General features: G+C 37.1%; 1 protein-coding gene across 3 annotated transcripts in view; it reads left to right on the plus strand.

Annotated features, from left to right (window-relative positions):
• Positions 1-17,963, plus strand: part of TET2 (tet methylcytosine dioxygenase 2) — a 138,957-nt gene that overhangs the window by 33,594 nt on the left and 87,400 nt on the right. For all 3 annotated transcript variants that reach the window (XM_059923361.1, XM_059923360.1, XM_059923359.1), the window contains exon 2: positions 15,376-15,521. The gene's annotated coding sequence lies outside the window, so the exon portion shown is untranslated. The remainder of the gene's footprint in view (positions 1-15,375; positions 15,522-17,963) is intronic.

Here is a 17,963-nt window from a genome sequence, read left to right on the forward strand (position 1 = left end):
AAGAACTGGTAGTTGACAACTGACTTTTTTTATTTTGGTTTCTGCAACACAGGGGTTGCTAGGTAACTTTAATCCCTTCAACAAGAGGACAGTCAACAACAACAAATTCCTGCTCTCCTTAGATTTGTATATTCCATCTAGAAGAGCTAGCAAATAAAAAAATGATTTAAAACATTTTTTTTTAAATATGCAGTTCTATGTAGACTAGACCACCTTTTACATCTCTGGAACATGGCATCAAATATTTTTTAATAATGCAGCCATTTCTTCAACATTATGATATGCTTGTTCTTAAGAAATTAACTTATAAGCAGCAATAGGTGTTTGCTATCTCCAGGAAATATTTGAAAATCCAGTTTAATTTGAAAATGATAATTTTATGAAAATATTATATCAAAATTTTGTTATTAAAATATCTATTTGGATTTCTCATTTATTTATATGACTCTCCAGTCTTAAGTGTGATTGGATATACAGCTGTTTATACTAAATGTTTTATTTATTTAGGGTAGAAATGTATTTACATTGTCATCCTGGTCATTGCTTGAAAGTTTAACCTCATACTTTAATTTTTAAATAACTTCAATGTCACAAAAATATTTTATATAATTTTCACATAAAGTTTTGAAAACTAAAAAAAGACTCTTTCATCTTTCACTTTTCATTTCTTCCATCAAATTTCCCCCATGGTGTTTCTTTCTAGCTACTGCCAAAGTTAATAGTTACATTTTCTTCAGTAGCAAGTAACAGATTAGCAAAGATTTTTTTTAAAATTTATTTTATTGAAGTATAGTTGATTTACACTGTTGTGATTTGCAGACTTTTAACAATTGCTTAAAGCCTTAAAAAAAAAAAAAATCCCTTATTTAAGAATCATGCGAGGGCTTCCCTGGTGGCGCAGTGGTTGAGAATCTGCCTGCCAATGCAGGGGACACGGGTTCGAGCCCTGGTCTGGGAAGATCGCACATGCCGCGGAGCAACTAGGCCCGTGAGCCACAATTACTGAGCCTGCGCGTCTGGAGCCTGTGCTCCGCAACAGGAGAGGCCGCGATGGTGAGAGGCCCGCGCACCGCGATGAAGAGTGACGCCCGCTTGCCGCAACTAGAGAAAGCCCTCGCACAGAAACGAAGACTCAACACAGTCATAAATAAATAAATAAAAGAATGTGAATTTCTAAAGAAAAAAAAAAAAAAAGAATCATGCGAATAGCCAGAGCTTATACACAGGAGGTGTACATGAGTGTGGCTCTGCTGAAGTTTACTGAAATATTTCCAAGTTAGCGGGGGAATTCTGCTGCCCTAAGACTTCCTGGCTCCCTTGCCATGACTCCCTGAACCGCCCCACAGTCCTGCAGCTAAAACAGGTGGCCTCTTAGACCCTCCTCCAGCACTATTACCCATGCTTTGACATGCCAGCTGTTAAATATTTTGATGATCATTCATGTGTATAGCCAGAGAGTCATCATTTATTTGTCTTAACGATGTTTACTAAACTGTTTTTAAGAGTACCTTAGATAGAAGTATTTTATGTCGTGTTAATGACACTTACAATTTTGTAAAATGCATAACTTGCTTTTAACAATCCAGGTAAATAGAACTGGAGTTTTCCTACGTATTCTGAAATCTTTTTCATATACTTTTCTATTTTAAGGAAAACAATAAAATTAGAAACTTTGGGAAATTGGTGGAGTTTTCTAGTCACTTTCCTTTGCCTTTTTATTGGAAATAAGGTTTAATGAAATTTCCTTGTTAACATTTTTAGAATGAAAAATGACAGTATTATAAGTGAAGTAGTGTTGCTTTTTAAAAATAGTGATATAGCAAATGTTGGCAGTTTTATAATGTAGTATAAAATTTCATTTTATACAGTTTGCTGTCTCATCAAGCATTAGAAATTTTCTCACTGATCCTTTGGTGTTTGTATTAATGTTATTAACGTAATGGCATTAAGCCTTTGCTCATATGACTATAGCATCCGTGCATGAAGATATTCTTTGGGCTATGAATAATTTATATAATAATTAATGATTAAAAATTCGTTCTTTTACTTCCCATCTGTCTTAAAGAAATGGGAAGGTGGGTTTAATATACACCTAATAATTTTCCTAAAATATAAAGAAAATGAACTCACTTTTTAAATATCTGGGTTAATGTTATAGATTTGAAGCAGTTTTTTTTTTTTTTTAAATAAAGCTTTCACAGTCTACCAAGTTATCGATACTCAATCTATGGCTATTATAAATGGATATAATTAGCAATTCAGTCTAAATGAACCATGGTAGTAGCCTCATTACTCTGAAAAATCTGTTACATCAGTTTATAATATGAAATTCCCAAATCCAAAGGAATAGAATATACATTGTAAAATAATTTTGGGGGGATTAGTAAGCATTGTGATTATGAGTTTACAGTTGCCTATTACAATTTGAGGATTATTCATTATAAAGTTGCTTTTTTAAAAATTTATCTTATTTATTTGGTTGTTCTGGGTCTGAATTACGGCAGGCAGCCTCCTTAGTTGCAGCTCTCGGGCTCCTTAGTTGTGGCATGCATGTGGGATCTAGTTCCCTGACCAGGGATCGAACCCGGGCTCTCTGCATCGGGAACTTGGAGTCTTAACCAGTGCGCCAGCAGGGAAGTCCCCATTATAAAGTTTTAATACTATATAAGGGTATTTAAATTGGGATAATCCTACCGATGTAATTTTGCTCATGTTTTTATACCTTATTCATTGTGTAATACCACTTTTTTTATACATGTATTTGTTCTGTCTGTATCAAACTAGATGATAGATCTAAGTCATAGAATCATAACGCCTTAAACCTGGTTTGAAACAGAGATAATACAATTCAACATTTTATAGACTTCTCAAACCTATTTCCTTAAGTGATTGGTTGGCTCAAGATCATGAAGTTATGGAGGATTAGTGGCAGAATTAGAACCTGAGATGGATTTGTACATTGGTTATCTCTTCTACCTTCTGACTTCCTTAGTTTGCTTGTGGGTTTATGAGAGTGATGGGTGAGAAGTTTCTTCTGAGATTCAGCTCAAAGCCTAGCTCCTAATAGAAATATTGTCCTGCAGTCAACTATAGAAATTCCGTCGCCAAAACCTAAAGTTCCTTGTGTGGAGAAAAAGGAACAGATGAACCATAGAATCAGTGTACACATTTTTCTTCACCTCTTTCTTCTTCTCTGCCCCTTTTCTCTCCTCCACTACACAGAATTTCTAGAAGGGATCCCTAAAATGCTTAAACATTGGGAATGGCAGTTCCGTTATAAAGAATTATGTTTCCTATTTTAGTGGATAAAAGATAAACTATATCCTCTATTGGCTTTTCAGAGTTAAGACATTGGGCACACCTCCACTGGTTAATTATAGCCCAGTTTCTGACCAAAGAGGTCAAGTATTAGCAAGTGTCAGAGTGTCATAGAAATGTTTGCATTTCAGATGCAAGAAATTATATATGCTTGTTCTGCTTGATTTTTACTCAATATTTTCTTTTAATGTGGAATTTCCATCTCGTTTTTTCAAAATATCTATTCCCTCATAACTTTTATTTGCTTGTTTGTTTCTGGAAGGTATATAAGCTGATAATCTATACACAATGCCAAGTGAATTTATACCTGTACCTCTACATTTCTGTTTGGTTCTTAATTTCTTTGTGCAATAGAAATACTATGTCAAACAGTTTATAACTGTCTAATATTTCAGCTTTGTTTGGCAATTTTAGTTGTATAAAGACTTCATTAGAAACAATCTTGTTTGGTGTATATATTTTTATCTTAGTGGAATTTGTTCTGTAAACGCTCACTGAATTTTTCCTTGGAGTCACCACTTTCTCTATGTTAGGAAGAGCAGGGAGTAAATATGCATGAGGATTTGCTTTAGTTTTCTTCTTAGAACTTTAACTTCTGTATTGTTTTTGGTTTTCTTTTTTTGTTTTGCTTTTTTCTTTTTAATTAATTTATTTTATTTATTTTATTTCTGGCTGTGTTGGGTCTTCTTTGCTGTGCGCGGGCTTTCTCTAGTTGTGGCGAGCGGGGGCTACACTTCGTTGCAGCGCGCGGGCTTCTCATTGCAGTGGCTTCTCTAGTTGCAGAGCACAGGCTCTAGGCTCGCGGGCTTCAGTAGTTGTGGCACACGGGCTCGGTAGTTGTGGTGCATGGGCTTAGTTGCTCTGCGGCATGTGGGATCTCCCCAGACCAGGGCTCGAACCAGTGTCCCCTGCATTGGCAGGTGGATTCTTAACCACTGTGCCACCAAGGAAGTCCCTGTTTTTTGTTTTTTGGGGTTTTTTTTAAGCATTAATAGAACAGCCATTGCTGCCAAGTAGCTGACATTCTGAAATAGCATTTCCCTTTGGGCACCTTACAGTTGGGATCATTTACTTGCAGAGAGAGAGTAAGCATGAGAGCACACTTGTTGGGGTGTGGTGGGGTGGGGAGAGGAAAGAGGGAGGAGAACTGAGTTGTGGGTATATCCTGCTGAGGCCAGTAACCTGCTGTTCAGTGAACTTCCAGTCTGACCCCATTTAGACCTGGAGGAGGATCACATCAAGCAGGGGAGCAGCTGAGGGGGCATGACAACAGGAAGGAAACACCTATTGCTGGGAAGCTTTGAAGAGACGTGCAGTGATGGTGGATGATTAGCACAAAGGGGAAAGGACGGCCTAGATCCAGCAGGATAAACATAGTGCCCTGTTCACGATGGAAGTATTTATTTAATATCTTCATCAGGGAAATATCCATTTATTGAAAGGAGAATGTATTTAAGACCCCCCAAAAAGATTTCTATACATGATACATAGTGTGCATTGATGTATACATGTTTATAGGTAGAGTGACTGGTTTGTAAAGGAAAGTTTTGTTCCATTTTTGAAGGAAAGTGTCTGCTACTAGGATTTGAAATACAGAATAATTTACCTATCACCAAAATGAAATGTATTCTTCATTGAATCTCCTACAAGCTGTTGGAGGCCATGAAGCATGGCAGTTAAGAGCACAGGCTCTGAAGGCCTGCCACCTACAAAGTGTGTGCTAAGGAACATGACTGAAAGTATTTTGAAGATTAAATGACTAAGAATGCATTCAATAAATCTTAGCTATTTTTATTGTCACTGTTATTTTTTCATCTACATTCTGGAAAATATTGCAGAAAGATATTATCCTTTTTAAACAGTGAATAGTTGATGAAGATAAAATACCAGAATAAGCTTCAATTTAGGGAAACAAAAGAAAAATCTGTCTTCGAACCACATTATCTTCAGAAAGATAGTGATATTAACCGTGAGGTTTATTTCATTCAATTAAAAATGTAGATATGTGTGTGGGAGTGAAAACTTTTCAATGTGCTCATAGGCTTTCATTCTTAAATTTCTCTCTTTTTGTTTTTGTTTTTGCTTTTTTTTGTTTGTTTCTCTGGCTCTTACCTTAACTTCTGTCTTTGGCAGCAGTTACCCTTTATGGTTATTCTGTTTTGCCTTCTAAATGATTTGTTTTTTCCTTTATAATCTCAGTATATCAGGTCAGAGGGAAAACTCAGTGTATCAGCTGACTGATATTGTTTTACATTTTCTTTGAGACTACTTACCATAGCATCCTAAATAGTATTATTAAGGTTCTCTTTCAAAACAGGTACCCAAGCATATGAGTCATCACTGTAGTGACTCCTGAATGTTATCATGTTGGAGACTTTCCAAAACTGAACAAAGCCAACATCGCTGGCCATTGAAGAACTGTGTTCTAACAAGAGTCTTGTGGTCTCTTACAGGTGTACATTCTATTTGTTGGGATGGCCTCTGTTTATAAGGGGGCTCTTTGGGGCATAGAAAACTGGAACTTCATGTTCTCCTTGATAATTTGCCAGCTTGGTTCCCAGCCAATCAGATAACTGCTTGCAGTGACACGCACTTCTCTAGGACTCCCCATCTTGTGTCTTTCTTTAGAGGGTGGTTGCACTAAGCCCGCTCACACCAGTCTGAGCCAAGGGCACTGCTGTCCTGAATGCCCCACAGTATAGATAAAAATCCCATACCAACCAAGTTCTGATAAAACTCTGAGTGTAAAGAATACATTAACCATTTAGGTTTTATATTACTATTTTAAACAGAAAACAGGAAGGCGAGTGCTTCCTTCCTTCCTCAGTGTTTGGTACGTAAGTTGCTAAACCCAGCCTTAGGAATCTAAGGATATACAATGACCCTCTTCTAGTCTTACCAATGCTTCTTTGACCTTTTGTAAAATCACAAGGTAAAAGCAATTATACTCCAATAAAGATGTTAATGAAATATCTTGTGAGGGTTTTTTTTGTCTCCAACCTTAACCTCCTGAACTTTACCTGTCTGATAATTATTTATTTGGAATGCATGGATTCCTCAAATACATGATGTCAAAAATTTATTTTGTCATTTCAAATTCCTTTATAGAATTTTCTCTGATTAATACCATCATTCTTCCAGGCAACCAAGCTCAAAGCTTTATTACTATAATTGAGTCTTTCTTTTTCTCCCTACATCTAGAGTGTTACTAATATCCACCCATTTCTCAATCAGTAATATTTCCGTGCTTGATCATTTTATTTCATTTCCTCTGCCACCGTCTTGTTCAGATTTATCACTTAACATCTGAACTGCGGCAACAAGCCAACATCTTTTTTTTTTTTAAGATTTATTATTATTTAATTTATTTTTGGCTGCGTCAGGGCTTGGTTGCTGCACACGGGATCTTCATTGAGGCATGCAGGATCTTTTGTTGCAGCGCGTGGGCTTCTCTCTAGTTCTGGTGTGCGGGTTTTCTCTTCTCTAGTTGTGGTGCATGGGCGCTAGTTCACGACATGTGGGCTCTAGTTGAGGCGCTCGAGCTCAGTGGTTGCGGGGCAAGGGCTTAGTTACCCCGCGGCACGTGGGATCTTAGATCCCTGACCAGAGATCGAACCCACGTCCATTGCATTGTAAGGCAGATTCTTTGCATTTTTTTTTTAAGTTTTTAGATCTTCTCTTTTAATTTTTTTTATACAGCAGGTTCTTATTAGTTATCTATTTTATACATATTAGTCTATATATGTCAATCCCAATCTCCCAATTCATCGCACCATGACACACGCACCCCACCACCCGCTTTCCCCCCTTGGTGTCCATATGTTTGTTCTCTACATCTGTGTCTCTATTTATGCCGTGCAAACCGGTTCATCTGTACCATTTTTCTAGATTCCACACGTATGCGTTAATATACAATATTTGTTTTTCTCTTTCTTACTTCACTCTGTATGACAGTCTCTAGGTCCATCCACGTTTCTACAAATGACCCAATTCGTTCCTTTTTATTGCTGAGTAATATTCCGTTGTATATATGTACCACATCTTCTTTATCCATTCGTCTGTCGATGGGCATTTAGGTTGCTTCCATGACCTGGCTATGGTAAATAGTGCTGCAGTGAACATTGGGCTGCATGTGTCTTTTTAAACTATGGTTTTCTCAGGGTATATGCCCAGTAGTGGGATTGCTGGGTCATATGGTAATTCTATTTTTAGTTTTTTAAGGAACCTCCATACTGTTCTCCATAGTGGCTGTATCAATTTACATACCCACCAACAGTGCAAGAGGGTTCCCTTTTCTCCACACCCTCTCCAGCATTTGTTGTTTGTAGACTTTTCTGATGATGCCCATTCTAACTGGTGTGAGGTGATACCTCATTGTAGTTTTGATTTACATCTCTCTAATAATTAGTGACGTTGAGCAGCTTTTCATGTGCCTCTTGGCCATCTGTATGTCTTCTTTGGAGAAATGTCTATTTAGGTCTTCTGCCCATTTTGTGATTGGGTTGTTTGTTTTAATATTGAGCTGCATCAGGTGTTTATGTATTTTGGAGATTAATCCTTTGTCTGTTGATTCGTTTGCAAATATTTTCTCCCATTCTGAGGGTTGTTTTTTCATCTTGTTTATAGTTTCCTTTGCTGTGCAAAAGCTTTTAAGTTTCATTAGGTCCCATTTGTTTATTTTTGTTTTTAATTTCATTACTCTAGGAGGTGGGTCAAAAAATATCTTGCTGTGATTTATGTCAAAGAGTGTTCTTCCTATGTTTTCCTCTAAGGGTTTTATAGTGTTTGGCCTTACATTTAGGTCTTTAATCCATTTTGAGTTTATTTTTGTGTATGGTGTTAGGGAGTGTTCTAATTTCATTCTTTTACATGTAGCTGTCCAGTTTTCCCAGCACCACTTATTGAAGAGACTGTCTTTTCTTCATTGTGTCTCCTTGCCTCCTTTGTCATAGATTAGTTGACCATAGGTGTGTGGGTTTATCTCTGGGCTTTCTATCTTGTTCCATTGATCTATGTTTCTGTTTTTGTACCAGTACCATACTGTCTTGATTACTGTAGCTTTGTAGTATAGTCTGAAGTCAGGGAGTCCGGTTCCTCCAGCTCTGTTTTTTTCCCTCAACGTTGCTTTGGCTATTTGGGGTCTTTTGTGTCTCCATACAAATTTTAAGATTTTTTTGTTCTAGTTCTGTAAAAAATGCCATTGGTAGTTTGATAGGGATTGCATTGAATCTGTAGATTGCCTTGGGTAGTATAGTCATTTTCACAATATTGATTCTTCCACTCCAAGAACATGGTATATCTCTCCATCTGTTTATGACATCTTTATTTCTTTCATCAGTGTCTTACAGTTTTCTGAATACAGGTGTTTTACCACCTTAGGTAGGTTTATTCCTAGGTATTTTATTCTTTTTGTTGCAATGGTGAATGGGATTGTTTCCTTAATTTCTCTTTCTTATCTTTTGTTGTTAGTGTATAGGAATGCAAGAGATTTCTGTGCATTAGTTTTGTATCCTGCTACTTTACCAAATTCATTGATGAGCTCTAGTAGTTTTCTGTAGCATCTTTAGGATTTTCTACATATAGTGTCATGTCATCTGCAAACAGTGACAGTTTTACCTCTTCTTTTCCAATTTGTATTACTATTATTTCTTTTTCTTCTCTGATTGCTGTGCCTAGGACTTCCAAAACTATGTTGAATAATAGTGGTGAGAATGGACATCCTTGTCTTGTTCGTGATTTTAGAGGAAATGGTTTCAGTTTTTCACCATTGAGAATGATGTTTGCTGTAGGTTTGTCATATAAGGCCTTTATTATGTTGAGGTAGGTTCCCTCTATGCCCACTTTCTGGAGAGTTTTTATCATAAATGGGTGTTGAATTTTGTCTAAAGCCTTTGCTGCATCTATTGAGATGATCACATTGTTTTTTTCTTCAGTTTGTTAATATGTGTATCACATTGATTGATTTGCATTTACTGAAGAATCCTTGCATCCCTGGGATAAATCCCACTTGATCATGGTGTATGATCCTTTAATGTGTTGTTGGGTTCTGTTTGCTAGTATTTTGTTGAGGATTTTTGCATCTATATTCATCAGTGATACTGGTCTGTAGTTTTCTTTTTTTGTAGTATATTTGTCTGGTTTTGGTATCAGGGTGATGGTGGCCTTGTGGAATGAGTTTGGGAGTGTTCCTTCCTCTGCAATTTTTTGGAAGAGTTTGAGAATGATGGGTGTTAGCTCTTGTCTAAATGTTTGATAGAATTCACCTGTGATGCCATCTGGTCCATGGACTTTTGTTTGTTGGAAGATTTTTAATCACAGTTTCAATTTACTTCTTACTGATTCAGTCTTGGAAGGTTATACCTTTCTAAGAATTTGTCCATTTCTTCCAGGTTGTCCATTTTATTGGCATAGAGTTGCTTGTAGTAGTCTCTTAGGATGCTTTGTATTTCTGCGGTGTCTGTTGTAACTTCTCCATTTTCATTTCTAATTTTATTGATTTGAGTCCTCTCCCTCTTTTTCTTGATGAGTCTGGCTAAAGGTTTATCAATTTTGTTTATCTTCTCAATGAACCAGCTTTCAATTTTATTGATCTTTGCTATTGTTTTCTTTGTTTCTGTTTCATTTATTTCGGCTCTGATCTTTATGATTTCTTTCCCTCTACTAACTTTGAGTTTTATTCTTCTTTCTCTAGTTCCTTTAGGTTTAAGGTTAGATTGTTTATTTGAGATTTTTCGTCTTTCTTGAGGTAGGATTGTACTGCTATAAACTTCCCTCTTTGAACTGCTTTTGCTGCATCCTATAGGTTTTGGATCTTCGTGTTTTCATTGTCATTTGTCTCTAGGTATTTTTTTGATTTCCTCTTTGATTTCTTCAGTGATTTCTTGGTTATTTAGTAACGTATTGTTTAGCCTCCATGTGTTTGTGTTTTTTATGTTTTTTCCCCTGTAATTGATTTCTAACCTCATAGCGTTGTGGTCGGAAAAGTTGCTTGATATGATTTCAACGTTCTTAAATTTACTGAGGCTTGATTTGTGACCCAAGATGTGATCTATCCTGGAGAATGTTCCATGTGCACTTGAGAAGAAAGTGTAATCTGCTGTTTTTGGATGGAATGTCCTATAAATATCAATTAAATCTATCTGGTCTATTGTGTCATTTAAAGCTTGTGTTTCCTTATTAATTTCCTGTGTGGATGATCTGTCTGTTGGTGTAAGTGAAGTGTTAATTCCCCCACTATTACTGTGTTACTGTTGATTTCCTCTTTTATAGCTGTTAGCAGTTGTCTTATGTATTGAGGTGCTCCTATGTTGGGTGCATATATATTTATAATTGTTATATCTTCTTCTTGGATTGATCCCTTGATCATTATGTAGTGTCCTTCCTTGTCTCTTGTAACATTCTTTATTTTAAAGTCTATTTTATCTGATATGAGTATTGCTACTCCAGCTTTCTTTTGATTTTCATTTACATGGAATATCTTTTTCCATCCCCTCACTTTCACTCTGTTTGTGTCCCTAGGTCTGAAGTGGGTCTTTTGTAGACAGCGTATATGAGTCTTCTTTTTGTGTCAATTCAGCCAGTCTGTGTCTTTTGGTTGGAGCGTTTAATCCATTCCCATTTAAAGTGATCATTTATATGTATATTCCTATTACCATTTTCTTAATTGTTTTGGGTTTGTTTTTGTAGGTCCTTTTCTTCTCTTGTGTTTCTCACTTAGAGAAATTCCTTTAGCATTTGTTGTAAAGCTGGTTTGGTGGTGCTGAATTCTCTTAGCTTTTGTTTGTCTGTAAAGCTTTTGATTTTTTGTTGAATCTGAATGAGATCCTTGCCGAGTAGAGTAATGTTGGTTGTAGAATCTTCCCTTTAAATATGTCATGCCACTCCCTTGTGGCTTGTAGAGCTGCTGCTGAGAAATCAGCTGTTAACCTTGTAGGAATTCCCTTGTATGTTGTCATTTTTCCCTTGTTGCTTTTAATAATTTTTCTTTGTCTTTAATTTTTGTCAGCTTGATTACTATGTGCCTTGGCATGTTTCTCCTTTGGTTTATCCTTCCTGGGACTCTCTGTGCTTCCTCGACTTGGGTCGCTATTTCCTTTCCCATTTGGGGGAAGTTTTTGACCATAATCTCTTCAAATATTTTCTCGGGTCCTTTCTCTCTCTCTTCTCCTTCTGGGACCCCTATAATGCAAATGTTGGTGTGTTTAATGTTGTCCCAGAGGTCTCTTAGGCTGTCTTCGTTTCTTTTCATTCTTTTTTGTTCATTCTGTTCCGCAGCAGTGAATTCCACCATTCTGTCTTCCAGGTCACTTATCTGTTCTTCTGCCTCAGTTATTCTGCTATTGATTCCTTCTAGTGTATTTTTCATTTCAGTTATTGAATTGTTCATCTCTGTTTGTTTGTTCTTTAATTCTTCTAGGTCTTTCTTAAACATTTCTTGCATCTTCTCAATCTTTGCCTCCATTCTTCTTCTGAGGGCCTGGATCATCTTCGCTCTCATTATTATGAATTCTTTTTCTGAAAGGTTGCCTGTCTCCACTTGATGTAATTGATTTTCTGGGGTTTTATCTTGTTCCTTCATCTGGTACATAGTCCTCTGTCTTTTCATTTTGTCTATCCTTCCGTGAATGTGGTTTACATCCCACAGGCTGCAGGATTGTAGTTCTTCTTGCTTCTGCTATCTGCCCTCTGGTGGATGAGGCTATCTAAGAGACTTGTGCAAGCTTCTTGATGGGAGGAGTGGTGGTGGGTAGAGCTGGGTGTTGCTCTAATGGGCAGAGCTCAGTAAAACTTTAATCTGCTTGTCTGCTGATGGGTGGGGCTGAGTTCCCTCCCTGTTGGTTGTTTGGCCTGAGGCAATGCAGCACTGGAGGCTACAGGCTCTTTGGTGGGGCTAATGGTGACTCTGGGAGGGCTCATGCCAAGGAGTACTTCTCAGAACTTCTGCTGCCAGTGTCCTTGGCCCTGCGGTGAGCCACAGCCAGCCCCCACCTGTACAGGAGACCCTCTAACACTGGCAGGTAGGCCTTTTTCAGTCTCATGGGGTCACTGCTCCTTCCCCCTGTGTCCTGATGCACACACTACATTGTTTGTGCCCTCCAAGAGTAGAGTATCTGTTTCCCCCAGTCCTGCCAAAGTCCTGCAATCAAATCCCGCTAGGTTCAAAGTCTGATTCTCTGGGAATTCCTCCTCCCGTTGCTGGACCCTCAGGTTGGGAAGCCTGACGTGGGGCTCAGAACCTTCACTGCAGTCGGTGGACTTCTTTGGTATAATTGTTCTCCAGTTTGTGATTCACCCACTCAGTGGTTACGGGATTTGATTTTATTGTGATTGCACCCCCCTACCATCTCATTGCGGCTTTTCCTTTGTCTTTGGATGTAGGGTATATTTTTTGGTGAGTTCCAGTGTCTTCCTGTCGATGATTGTTCAGCAGTTAGTTGTGATTCCAGTGTTCTCTCAAGAGGAAGTGAGCGCACATCCTTCTACTCCACCATCTTGAACCAATCTCCTGTAAGGTGGATTCTTTACTGCTGGACCACCAGGGACGTCCCAAGCCAATATCTTATATGTAATGATTTAGAACCCCTAAATCTTCTCCTACGTCACACCCACTAGGATGGCTTTAAAAAAAGAGACAATAACAAGTGTTCATGAGGGTGTGGAAAAATTGGAACTCTCTACACAGTTGCTGATGGGAATGTAAAATGGCACAGAGACTTTGTAAAAACAGTTTGGCAGTCTTCAAAAGGTTAAACATAGAATTATCATATGACCTTGCAATTCTACTCCCAGGAATTTTCCTCCTAAGAGAATTGAAAATATATGTCCATACAAAAACGTATAAACAATGAACACACATGTTCAAAGCAGCATTATTCACAGTAGCCTTAAGGTGGAAGCAACCCATGTCTATCAACAGATAAATGGAAAACCAAAATGTGGTATATACATATAATGGAATACTATTCTTCCTTAAAAAGGAAGGAAATTCTGACACATGTTACAGCATGGGTGAATCTTGAAGACGTTATGCTAGGTGAAATAAACCAGTCACAAAAGAACAAATATGATTCTGTACGAGGTACCTCGAATGTCAAATTCATAGAGAACAAAAGTAGAATTGTGTTTGCCAGGGGCTTGGGAGAGGGGAGAATTGGGAGTTGTTTAATGGGTATGGAGTTTTGTTTCAGAAAATGAAAAAGTTCTAGAGATAGTTGGTGGTGATGTTTGCACAACAATGTGAATGTGCTTAATGCCACAGAGATATACATTTAAAATATGGTTAAATTAGTAAATTTTATGTTACATATATTTTACCACAATAGAAAAAGACTTGTAAATGAATGTTCATAGTAGCATTATTTATAATACCCAAAATGTAGAAATAACCCAAATATTTATCATGAATAGAGTGTGGTACATCTATACAGTGTGATATTAGACATAAAAAGGAAGTACTGATACACACTAAGACATAGATGAACTTTGGAAACATTATGCTCAGTGAAAGAAATCAGAAACAAAAAGCCAAATTTTTCATGATTTAATATATCTGAAATATCCAGAATAGGCAAATCCCTAGAGACAGAAGATCAATTAGGTAGAGGAGAGATGAATGAGGACTGACTCCTAATGGGTACTGGAATTATTTCATGAGTGATGAAATTGTTCTGGAATTTGATAGTGGCAATAATGGCACAACTTTTTGAATATACTGAACCCACAGAATTATATGCTTCAGAATGATGAATTCTATGGTATGTGAATTATATCTCAATTTTTAAAAACCCTAAATCTTAATACATGACTTTTATGATGCCATGTTGCTAAAAAAAATGGCATGCCCCAGTCTCAGCTTACTATTTCTAGCTATGTAACTGAGAAAATTAAGTGACCCCCCCCTTCTGACTCTGTAAAATAGGGATAATAATAATTACCTCTCCAGATGTTTGTGTTAAATGAGCTAACATATGTAGTGCTTTAGCATGGTGTCTGGCATTTACTAAGAACCCAGTAAATTTACTAAGACCTCTTGGGACATGAGCCTTCAACAGCTTCCAGTACTATTTCAGATACTATTTCCAGATATTCTGGAAAATGGCTCTACTCTTTTGCCATTTTACCAATACTCTTTACATTCCAGGTCAAAACTACCTCTCCAAATTCTCTTAATGCTCTTTATAGTAACCCTTCCATCAGAATGGGCTGTTTTGTGTCATTCAGTTTGCTTTGCATATTCTTGCAGCTGTGTCTTTTCTTGAAAACAGTGCTCTCTCTCTATGCCTCTCTCTTCTCTGAATTTCATCCTGCCCTTAAAGCTCAGAAGAAGCCTCTCCTCATGCATTAAACTTTTTCTCTTATTTCAGGATTTTCACTACATCTTTGACCAGTGAAGGCTTACTTTGGTTATATTTTTAAAGTATTTACCTTATTATGTGATCTTTTGAAAGTATGTGTCCAGCTAAATTAAAGCCCCTGAGCACAGGGTCACATGTTATAATGCTTTACCTTTTCCACAGCACTTAGCACATTGTCTTGATGTGGTATATTTGGAATAGACATTTGCTATCAAGTAGAAGGAGTTATGCTAATGATTCTCTATCCTGGCTGCACCTTAGAAACACCTGGGGAGCAAGGCTTCATTTTAGGCCAACAAATCAGAACCTCTGAGCGTGAGGCCTCAGCTTTACACCCAAGGTGATAACTATAACCAAGGCTGAGAACTATTGTATTCAACAGATGAAGTAAGACAAGCCAGTGGGTCTCAAACCTAATTGATTATCACAATCAAGATGTGATCACAAACTGATGTGAGCAGAGATGCTTTGGATATTACAAACTGCTCTACAAATATTAGACAAATATTATGGTGCAGTTGGGACTATCATTGCTTTGAGAAAGATCCTCCAACCCCGTATTTTTCACAGCCAATGGCATAGTGCAAATATCCAATTATAGGCATCTAAAACCTTTAAATGCTATGCAATAGCTTTCATACCAGATGTACATGCTGTGTTCCTTTTTGCTAACTTAAAAATATTCAAACTGTATCTTTTCCAGGCTGGCCACCATTCAGCAGCAGACCCTCTCAAGATTGTCTACTTGCCCTTGCTCCTGTTGAGTTACCACGGGTGGAAGCAGGAGATGGGCTCAGCAGCAGCCAACAGGCCATGACCCAGGAGGCGCAGTGAGGGATAGAGCTGCTGGTAAGACACTGGGGACAGTTGGTTCTTGTTTGCGAGTATAAGTTTATTCTCAATTTAATGGTCAATCTCTCTTCCAACCTCCAACGCTAAGTTACTCTGTACTGTCTCAAATACCTCTATTATCTATGCTTAGGATGCATGGCTTAGATTTTAAGGTCTATGAATACCCTAAAGTTGTGTGCTGACTTTTAAGTATTGATACATACATTTTTTTTTTCCTCTGAAGAAAAGGTAGATTTTCATCAGATTCTTAATGTTTGCTATTTTAATAAAAGAGAGATAAGAGCCATTCAAATATAATAATAAGCACGGAGGAAGGTGCTATCTCTAACCACTTGTCACAGCATTTCTCTTCTCCATTCTTACATCACCTATGGCCACTTTGTCTCAATCTTGTTGAGGACCAAAAAAAATGCTATTTTGTGTTTATTTGCTGGTCTGAAAGTGAGTACCTCTTGAACCTAGGCAGCTGGGTTTCATGACAGTTTGGCTTCATAGAACTAACAGAGAACTAAAGTTTAGAACGACAGATCTCAGGAGAGCCTATGTGATTTTTTTCACGTGATTTTTCTGAAAATACAAATAGAGGTACCGACAGAAAGACACTTTTTTCATTATGTTCTCATAGTTGATCTTAATAAAGATCAATTTGTTTTGCTAATTACTGTCCCAACCTAAAGGGTTTCTTTGGTTTTTTTTAAGGGTTTTTTTTTGTTTTTGTTTTTTTTATCAGATCACTATCATTTATATAGACATATAGAAGTAGAGAACTGATGTATTTTTTTTCCCCAAGATATTTAAGATGAACACTAGAATGAATTCTACTATGTATACCTTTGCCTGTACTGTAAACCAGTTTAAATTGTGGATGCATTGTAGAAAAGAAAATGCAGGTTAGCTAGAGAAAAGGAAGAATGAGGTTTTTTTTTTTTTCCATCTATAACTCTTTAGCAGGTAATTTAGCTTTAGTTTCACTGAATCTTGTTTATACATTCAGCATAGCAACTCTTCTAAAAAGCCTGTGTAGCTGTAATCTCTGCCCTCATTCCAGATGCCTGAGGATATAAGTATCCACTCTGCCACTTGATACTTCTTAGAGACTGACCTGGTGCTGAGAAATCCTTTCCAGTGTGTCCTCAGTTAAACTCCCATGATCCCTGGATGTTGCCATTTTCAAGACATAGGGCAAGTGTATCTGCCTAGATTACCTCTCTGCCCTGGGAATTTTAAGTCACTGTGTAAGGGAAAGAGATCTCAGCACAGTAGTAACTCTCAGAATGAAAATTTTCCCCTTACATGTTAATGTTTTTAGAGTAATCATTGTCACTGAAAATAGACTTCCTCTTTCCCCTCTCATGCTGGAAAATCTTAGGTAATTATGAATAAAGCATTCTTTGCTTTTCCCCTCCTGCCTTAGTGGTTGCTTTACCTCTCACTGTGGGGACTGTGGCTACTCATTCTGTACTTGGCCTTAACATGAGAACTGAGACACATTTTTAAGATAGAATTGTTATCTCTTTAGTGAAGTCATAACATTAGTCAGAAGATTTTCTCTTCTTGGTGGTGAAGGGTGCGTAAGTAAGGAAGAATAAAAGTTTAGGGAAAAGTATAAGATAAATTACTAACAAGAAAAGAGGACAGGAAATTAAAATATTAGCTGTTATTAAAAAAATTTTTTTTTCAAGTAACTACTGAAGGAGTCCTTCCCTCATATCCAAAAAAGAATCTAATTTTGTATTTAGCTTTTTACAGTTGGATAAGCTCAGCCTAGGACTTATTTTCAGTACTAAATAAGCTGGGGGCTCATTTTTAATAATGTCTATTAGCTGTGTGTTCTTGGGAAAATTATTTAACCTCTTTAAACCTTGTTTTATTTGGCAAGGAGGAAAATATGTCAGAGTTAAATAATAATGGAATTATGTAATGTTATATGGATAATACGTGCAGGGCCTAGCACATAATAAGTTCTCTATTTTATATTAGCATTTGTTTATTATTATTAATCACTGTTACTAATCTTGCTTTTAGTTTTTTAATAATGAATTCATTCCAAAAGTATTTCTTGACCACCTGTCAAATACCAGGCACTCTTTAGGAACTGGGCTGCATTAATGAGGAAAACAAAATCTCTCTTATTTATAGAGTGGGAGACAGACATAAATAAAAATGCATAGTATGTAGAATACCAAGAAATGCTAAGCATAAAACTTTTGGCAGAAAAAGGAAATTAGAGGCATGGTGAGTTAGTAATTGAAGATAGAGTAGTCAGAAAAGACCTCAGGGTAAAATTATTTTTTAAGTAAAAATATGAAAAAGGAATACACACATACCATAAAGTTACATGGGGGGAAGAGCATTTCAGGTAGATGAGAAATACCACAGAGCCCTAGAGTAGTTTTTTCAGAGTGATTCAGAGAGAATCAGAACATCGTGTATGGCTTG

Source organism: Balaenoptera ricei, chromosome 5 (assembly GCF_028023285.1).
Source record: "Balaenoptera ricei isolate mBalRic1 chromosome 5, mBalRic1.hap2, whole genome shotgun sequence".
Taxonomy (NCBI): domain Eukaryota; kingdom Metazoa; phylum Chordata; class Mammalia; order Artiodactyla; family Balaenopteridae; genus Balaenoptera; species Balaenoptera ricei.